The sequence below is a fragment of the Leptonychotes weddellii genome, unplaced genomic scaffold (assembly GCF_054177405.1).
Source record: "Leptonychotes weddellii isolate Sample4059 unplaced genomic scaffold, ASM5417740v2 HiC_scaffold_9553, whole genome shotgun sequence".
In the NCBI taxonomy this organism is placed as follows: domain Eukaryota; kingdom Metazoa; phylum Chordata; class Mammalia; order Carnivora; family Phocidae; genus Leptonychotes; species Leptonychotes weddellii.
Window position 1 is genome coordinate 1 of NW_028067526.1, and position 8,011 is coordinate 8,011.

The 8,011-nt window shown below is 36.7% G+C and overlaps 1 pseudogene; it reads left to right on the plus strand.

Moving 5' to 3' along the window:
* Positions 1-6,113: 6,113 nt before the first annotated feature.
* On the plus strand, positions 6,114-6,393 carry LOC145720044 (large ribosomal subunit protein eL43 pseudogene; annotated as a pseudogene).
* The last annotated feature ends 1,618 nt before the right edge of the window (positions 6,394-8,011 follow it).

Sequence of the window (8,011 nt, forward strand, 5' to 3'; positions counted from 1 at the left end):
TTTTTTTTTTAAAGATTTTATTTATTTATTTGAGAGAGAGAGAATGAAAGACAGAGAGCATGAGAGGGAGGAGGGTCAGAGGGAGAAGCAGACTCCCCGCTGAGCAGGGAGCCCGATGCGGGACTCGATCCTGGGACTCCAGGATCATGACCTGAGCCGAAGGCAGTCGCTTAACCAACTGAGCCACCCAGGCGCCCCACTAATATGCCTAATTTTTTAAAAAAATTTTTTAAAAATTAAAAATTTTAGTATTTTTTTAAATTAAAAAAAAAAAGCAAATATGGCAATAGCCACCCCTAAGTTAAAAGAATAGTTATCTGTTAGAGAGAAGAAATAATTCATTCATCAGTGAAAACATTTATTTTTCTTGGAAAAGACAGTGCTAATTATTTTATTGTGTATTTGTATATCTACCTTCTAAAGTCACCAAATGACAATAGTCCACAGCTATCCAAGGATGATTTTTGAAATATAGGAAAATGGTAAAGTAGAAAGTAAAAGGGCAAAATAAAATAGCATTAGTGATACTAATAATATAGTGCTAGCATAACACTTCTGATAATTGATAAATGCATTATAAGGGTAGCTTTCTGAAATTAAGAGAACATTAAGAACTGATACATACTGGAATACTTAAACTCTGAATTTTTAAATGCAAGGAGCAGAAAATTGTATTTAAACACATAGCCATATTAAGTATTCATGGTAAGTTATCTATAGATTATTAAAATCAAAAGGAAACCCTAGAAAACTGTTTTTTGTCACTAATTTCAGTACTCTTTTTTCTCATAAATTTCACTAAAGTTACTGACAAATAGTTTCTGTTCTGTATCTGATACAAATATTGCTAAACAATGATATTCTTTCATTTATAAATATTTATCAAGCACTTACTATATTTGAGAGATTCTAAGGCTCTGAGATATAGAAGTGAACAAAAAATAAACAGCCTGTATTCATGGAGCTCAATATCCAGAGGGAAGTCAAATATGAACAATTATATAAATACATAGTGATATGTGATAATAAAACATTTAGAAAGTGATGAAGTATGCTATTTTAGAAAGATGATTAAGAAAAGTTTTGTTTAAAATTTCTTTTGTATTGTTTTTTGAGGGAGAAACATAAGAGTACATATCTGAATAAAGTATGTACTGGGGGCAATGAGCCACCTGATTACCTGACAGATCATCCCAGGCAGAGGGAAGAGCAGGCCCTAAGGTAGGAATATACTTGAGATTCTAAACATATTATGGAGGCCAAGATGGCTGGAATGGAGTGAGTAATGGGGAGAGTGGTCAGAGCTCAGATAAAGAGCAAAGAACAGGTCATGCAAGGTCCTGAAGGACAGGATGAAGAGTTTGACTTTATTCTATGTATAATGGAACACATATTTTGAGGTGAACAGACTACAGTAGGATAAGAATGTAGTCAGAACCAGGGAATTGACTACCACAGTAGTCAACACAGTCTAAATGGGTGACATTGGTGTTTGGTGGTAGAGTAGTTAAGTGATTGGATTCAGGATGTATTTTAAAGACCAAGATAGTTGGGGTGTTGGGTATGAAAGAAGTAGAAAGTGACTTTTAGCATCTGGTGGATGAAGGAGCCATTTGCTGGTATGAAAGACACCAGGGAGGAACAGGTTTGGGGTTGAGGAAAACCAAGAGGTCAGTAGTCAACATGTTGAGTGTCAGATGCCTTTTAGATATCCCCGTAGGGATGTCTAAGCCACATTTAGGCAATTTGTGTCTTGAGTTGAGGCAGTGTACGTGGTTATAGATGTTGGTAGATTGATAGAGTGGATGAGGGGGATGTAAAATCAGTCTTTAGACTCTATTTTTTCAATGAGAAAAAGAAAAATAGCAAAGTCATCAGAGAAGAGTGAGGGATAGATGTGCTGGATTTAAGGAAGACAGAAGAAAATATGAAACAGAAGCCTTAGAGATGGGGGATAATAAATTTGACTAGGGAGATATTCAGGTTTGCAGAGAAACACTGAAGGCCTAATTGAGGCTTGTGATCATGAAATTAAAATGAGACTGGTTGTGTTTATTTCAAGCCACATTTCAGCTACTCGGGTGCAGGGACCGAATAGTGGAGAACTGTATTCAGTCAGGGTTGAGGTTTCACCACTAAACTGGATGGAGTGCAAGAGGAGTAACTAAATGGAAGGTCTATATGAGGCAGTGATTTTACATGACCCTCAAACCCTTATCTGCAATTCCCAAATCCAAAAAATCTGAAAACCTAAAGCTTTTTCAGTAGTTTGGTGCTCAAATTCAGTTAGTAGGAAAACCTGTCTGGACCTGATGTGAAGTTATTTATGTTCTTTATTAACCCCATTTAATGTGAATATTCATGTTTTGCTGCATAAATAATAATATGCTTGAAAACAATGTATTTTCCCAGTCTCAGCTGGAGGTATCCTATAATATATGATATGTAGGTCTGTGTCCTCTATGACATGTATGTCTGTGTGTGTAGTAGTATATTTCCACAATTAAAAAAAGCAACCCTGAATTCTGCCTCAAAGTCTTCCAATAAATTGAAGAGGAGAAGACATTTCCCAACTCATTCTATGAAGCCAGCATTACCCTGATACCAAAGCAAGACAAGGACACTACAAGAAAACTACAGACCAATATTCCTGATGAATATTGATGTAAAAATCTTCAACAGAATACTAGCAAATAGAATTCAAGAGTACATTAAAGGATTATATAGTATGACCAAGTAGGAATTATTCCTGGAATGCAAGGATGTTTCAACATAAAAATTGATCAATGTAATAACAACATTAACAGACTGAAGGGGAAAACCCCCACATGATCATCTCAATTAATGTAGAAAAAGCATTTGACAAAATTCAATACCTTTTCATGATCAAATCACTCACAAACTAGGAATAGATAGCAACTACCTCAACATAACAAAAACCATATGTAAAAAACCCACAGCTAACCACATTCTTAACAGTGAAAGGCTGAAAGCTTTGCCTCTAATATTAGGAACAAGGCAAGGATGTCACTCCACCATTGCTGTTCAACATAGTACTAGAAGTCCTAGCCAGAGCAATTAGGCAAGAAAAAGAAATAAAAGACATCTAACTTGGAAAGGAGAAATAAAATTATCTCTGCTTACAGATGACATGATCTTATATGTAGAAAACTCTAAGATTCTACAAAAAATTTTAGAATAAATTTAGCAAAGTTGCAAGATACAATATCAACACATAAAAGTCAGTTGCATTTCTATATACTAACAATGAACAAGCCTAAAAGAAAATTAAGGAAGCAATTCCATTCAAAACAGCATCAAAAAAATAAAGCACTTAGAAATAAACTTACCAAGGAGGCATAAGACAAACATTGAAAACTATATAAGTTTGCTAAGAGAAATTAAAGAAGATAAAAATAAATAGACATCATGTGTTCACGAAGTGAAAGATTCAATATTGTTAAAATGTTAATAGTACCCAAAGTGATTACAGATTCAGTACAATCCCTATTAAAATCCCAGTGGCATTTTTTTCTTCAGAAATAGAAGAATTCTCCGAAATTCATTCGGAATCTGAGGGACTCTGACTAGCCACAACAATCTGGAGAGATAAAAACAATGTTGTAGGTCTCACATTTCCTAATATCAAAATTTTTTTACAAAGCTATAGTAATTAAGACAGTGTAGTAATGGAATAAAGACAGACATGAAACAGAACAGAGAGCTAGGCAGTAAACCTTCATATATGGTCAAATGGTCTTCAACAACAGTGCCAAGACCATTCAGTGGAGGGAAAGGACAGTCTTTTCAACCAATTTGACTGGGAAAATTGGATGTCCACATACAAAAGAATAAAGTATACTATATACAAAAGTTAACTCAATGTTAAAGACCTAAATGTAAGACCTGAAAGTATAAAAACTCCTAGAAGAGAACATAGAGAAAAGCTTTATGATATTGGATTTGGTGATGATTTCTTGGATATGATACCAAAAGCATAGGCAAAAAAGTAAAAATAGATAAACTGGGCCACATCAAAATTTAAAGCTTCTGTGTATCAAAGGGCATTATCAAGAGAATGAAAGAGCAACACATGGAAGGGAGAAAATATTGGCAAATTATGTAGCTGATAAGTGGTCGATATCTAGAATATATAAAGAACTCTTACAATTCAACAATAAAAAGTCAAATGATTCTATTTAAAGGGGTACCTTGGGTGGCTTTTGATTTTGGCTCAGGTCATGATCTCTAGGTTGTGAGATCGAGTCCTGTGACAGCTCTGTGCTGGGCATGGAGCCTGCTTAAGATTCTCTCTCTCCCTCTCCCTCAGCCTCTCCTCACCCTTGTGCACGCATGTACACATGCTCTCTCTCTCTCTCAAAAAATAAAAATAAAAAAAATGGGCAAAGGACTTGAATACACATTTCCCCAAAGAAGATATAAATGACCAATAAGCACATGAAAAGATGCTCAACATCACTAACCATAAGGGAAATGTAAATCAAAACCACAATGAGATAGCACCTCACACCCACTAGGATGGTTAATATAAAAAACACCCACCAACCCAGCAACATAGAAAAATCACAAGTGTTGGTGATGATGTGGAGAAATTAGACTCTTGTGCACTTATACCTAAAAGAACTGAAAGCAGGATATCAAGATACTTGTACACCCATGTTCATAGCAGCATTATTCACAATAGCCAAAAGGTGTAAGCAACCCAGTGTCCATCATGGATAAATGTATAAACAAAATGTGGCATATACATACAATAGAAAATTATTCAGCCTTAAACAGGAAGGAAATTCTGACACATGCTACATGAGGATGAACCTTTAGGATGTTAAGCTAAGTGAAATAAGCCAGTCACAAAAAGACAAATACTGCATGATTCTACTTATATGAGATGCTTAGAGTAGTCAAATCATAGAACAGAGGGGCGCCTGGGTGGCTCAGTTGTTAAGCGTCTGCCTTTGGCTCAGATCATGATCCCAGGGTCCTGGGATTGAGCCCCGCATCAGGCTCCCTGCTCCATGGAGAGCCTGCTTCTCCCTCTCCCACTCCCCCTGCTTGTGTTCCTGCTCTCGCTGTGTCTCTCTGTCAAAAAAAAAAAAAATCAGAACAGAAACTAGAATGGTGGTTGCCAGGGGCTGGGAGGAGAGGAGAAGTGGATAGTTGTTTTGTGGGTATAGAGTTTCAGTTTTGCAAGATGAAAGAGTTCTGGAGATTGATTGTACAATACGTATACTAAGGTGTACTAACACTAATCAACTGTACACTTAAAATAGTTATTTTATGTATATTTTACCACAATTAAACAAACAAAACTCCTTGAATTCTGGAACACATTTGTTCCCAAGGTTTTGAAAAAGGAACTGTGCTCCTGTAGTGTAGCCATCAACTCTCAGCTAACTAAGAAGGGATATGAGGATGTGAATGATGAACAGTGAAAGGGGCACATGGATTTGCGGTCCTGGTGGGACTGAAGCATTGATGGAGTAACTTGGAAAGCCCCAGGTAGTCTTCAGAGACTTGGAAGCTTAAACTTTTAATTTGGAAAAGACATAGTCCAGATTATGACCATGGGAGTAGAGAGAGGGTGTATGTAGTTACTGGAGCAAAAAAAAATCTAAATAATGGGATTGAGAAGCTAGAATTCATGCATACTGAAATCTCTGAGATCTGGAGAGAAAGGCCACTAGCCACTTCTCCATCCTCATCTCCTATTATTCTCCCAATGAAAATATAGCAATAAGGAAAGGGAAGGATACCCACCACCCCAACTAGGACCAACATAATTGTGTTGAGGGAGAAAATGCTTGAGAGGGCTTCAGGGGAAGTTCTCAGGAGAAAACTAGATTTCAGCTACAGTGAGGGTAAAGGTAACATTTGGAGAAGTAGGACCCCAAGAGAGGTGATTAGAAAGAAAGTAAGGGTCCAGGGGATGGAGAAACCACCCATTTTATAACCAAAGTCTTGGGGAGATGGTAGTAACACGTTTAATTAAATCTGTAAACCCTTATTGTACATACTGCATGCAAAGCATTGCATTAGAAAAGATTAAAAGATATTTTCTTGCTTCTCTGGGCTTGGAGCTAGTTTGCAGTGACATGGCTAAATGCACCAAGAATGTTGAAATCATTGGTAAATATGAGACCTATTATGGTGGCCTCCCTCAGGAGAATGGTGAAGAAAATTGAAATAAGCCAGCACACCAAGTACATTTGCTCCTTCTGTGGCAAAACCAAGATGAACAGACGAGATATGGGGATCTGGCACTGTTGTTCCTGCAGGAAAATGGAAGCTGGTGATACCTGGACCTATACCACCACTTCTGCCGTCACAGTAAAGTCTGCCATCAGACGACTGAGGGAATTGAAAGACCAGTAGAAGTTCCACCATTTGAAACACTGCTAGCCTATTACAAAAGCCTTCATTTATATAACAACAGCAACAAAGATACTTTCTTACCCTTTAGAAGCTCATGAAATCAAATTTAAGCAATATCAAACAGAGACTTCACAAAGCTAAAAAAAAAAATCAGAACTTTTGGAAATTCCAAATTCCAGTAACTGTATTTGGTACATGGTAGGCATTGTGTTGAATGAATGAAATTTGTAATACAAAGATCTTTTAAATCTGAATGGGCTTAGTTATTCTACTTTGTAAATTGGGGGTAGTAACTAGCTATTTAAATAACCGTTAACATCCTTTACAGAAATGTTGGGAGGAATAAAACGATGCAAAGGGATTTCACAAAGACTAAATTATCACATAACTGTAAGACATGATTATGAATACGAATTATGAATATAATGACATAAATCAAGGTACCAAAATATGTGAAAAACATCAGTCTACTGGAACAAGATATTTATCTCAAAAACAAAAAGACTGTGTCTGTCTAGTTGAAATACAGAGTGGAACTGAGCACTCTTGGAACTCTGGTGAAACTGCTCAGTGCTGAGAGCTGGGCTACCTTTTCCTTGTTTTCAGAGTTTTCATTGTTGCTCTTGGTGGTGATTGTCATAATGGCCCCTCAGTGGTACACTTGAATTGCTCCCTAAAGGGGCATCAGTTACTCCCTGGTAGTACATTAGATACCTGGGGATTTATCATTTCTGTGATCATAATCATTCTTTAATACTGAAGAAAATAATACACAAAAATCCTGAAAATATTAGATCTTTACACAAGACAAAATGTCTTTAACTGTGTGTATGTGTGTGTGTGTGTGTGTGTTTAGAAGGTGCATGTTGGGGGAATAGAGGAGTAGATGACACTCTTTTTGTGAACTGTGGAGTTGTAAAGCCAGAAAGAGAAAAACTGGGAAAGAGACGCTATACTTCGGTGGGTTTAAAAAAATTACAATGTAAATAGTAATTATTATGAAAGATAATCAGAATTTACCAAGTCTACAATGGGGTTAGAGATGGGGAAAGGTGTTTTCAGCCAGATAATATCTTATTTGCAAAGGAGTCATGAAACAATATGGCACATTTAGTGAACAGAAGTTACTTTACTCTGGCTGCCGTGTAGAGTCCTTGGTATTTTCATGTCCACTGTCTGAGCTCTGTGACGTTGGTACTAAAGAAGTTTAAAAAAACAGATACTCCTTTGGAAGTTGGTGAGATATATGAGCAGTCTACCCTGGGATGTTTTCTCATTTTTTTAGTACATTTTTTTTATTATGTTATGTTAATCACCATACATTATATCATTAGTTTTTGATGTAGTCTACCATGATTCATTGTTTGTATATAACACCCAGTGCTCCATTCAGTACGTGCCCTCTTTAATACCCATCACCAGGCTAACCCATCCCCCACACCTCCAGACCCCCAGTTTGTTTCTCAGGGTCCATAGTCTCTCATGGTTCGTCTCCCCCTCTGATTTGTCCCCCTTCATTTTTCCCTTCCTACTATCTTCTTCAATTTTTTTTTTTTACATATAATGTAATATTTGTTTCAGAGGTACAGATCTGTGATTCAACAGTCTTGCACAATTC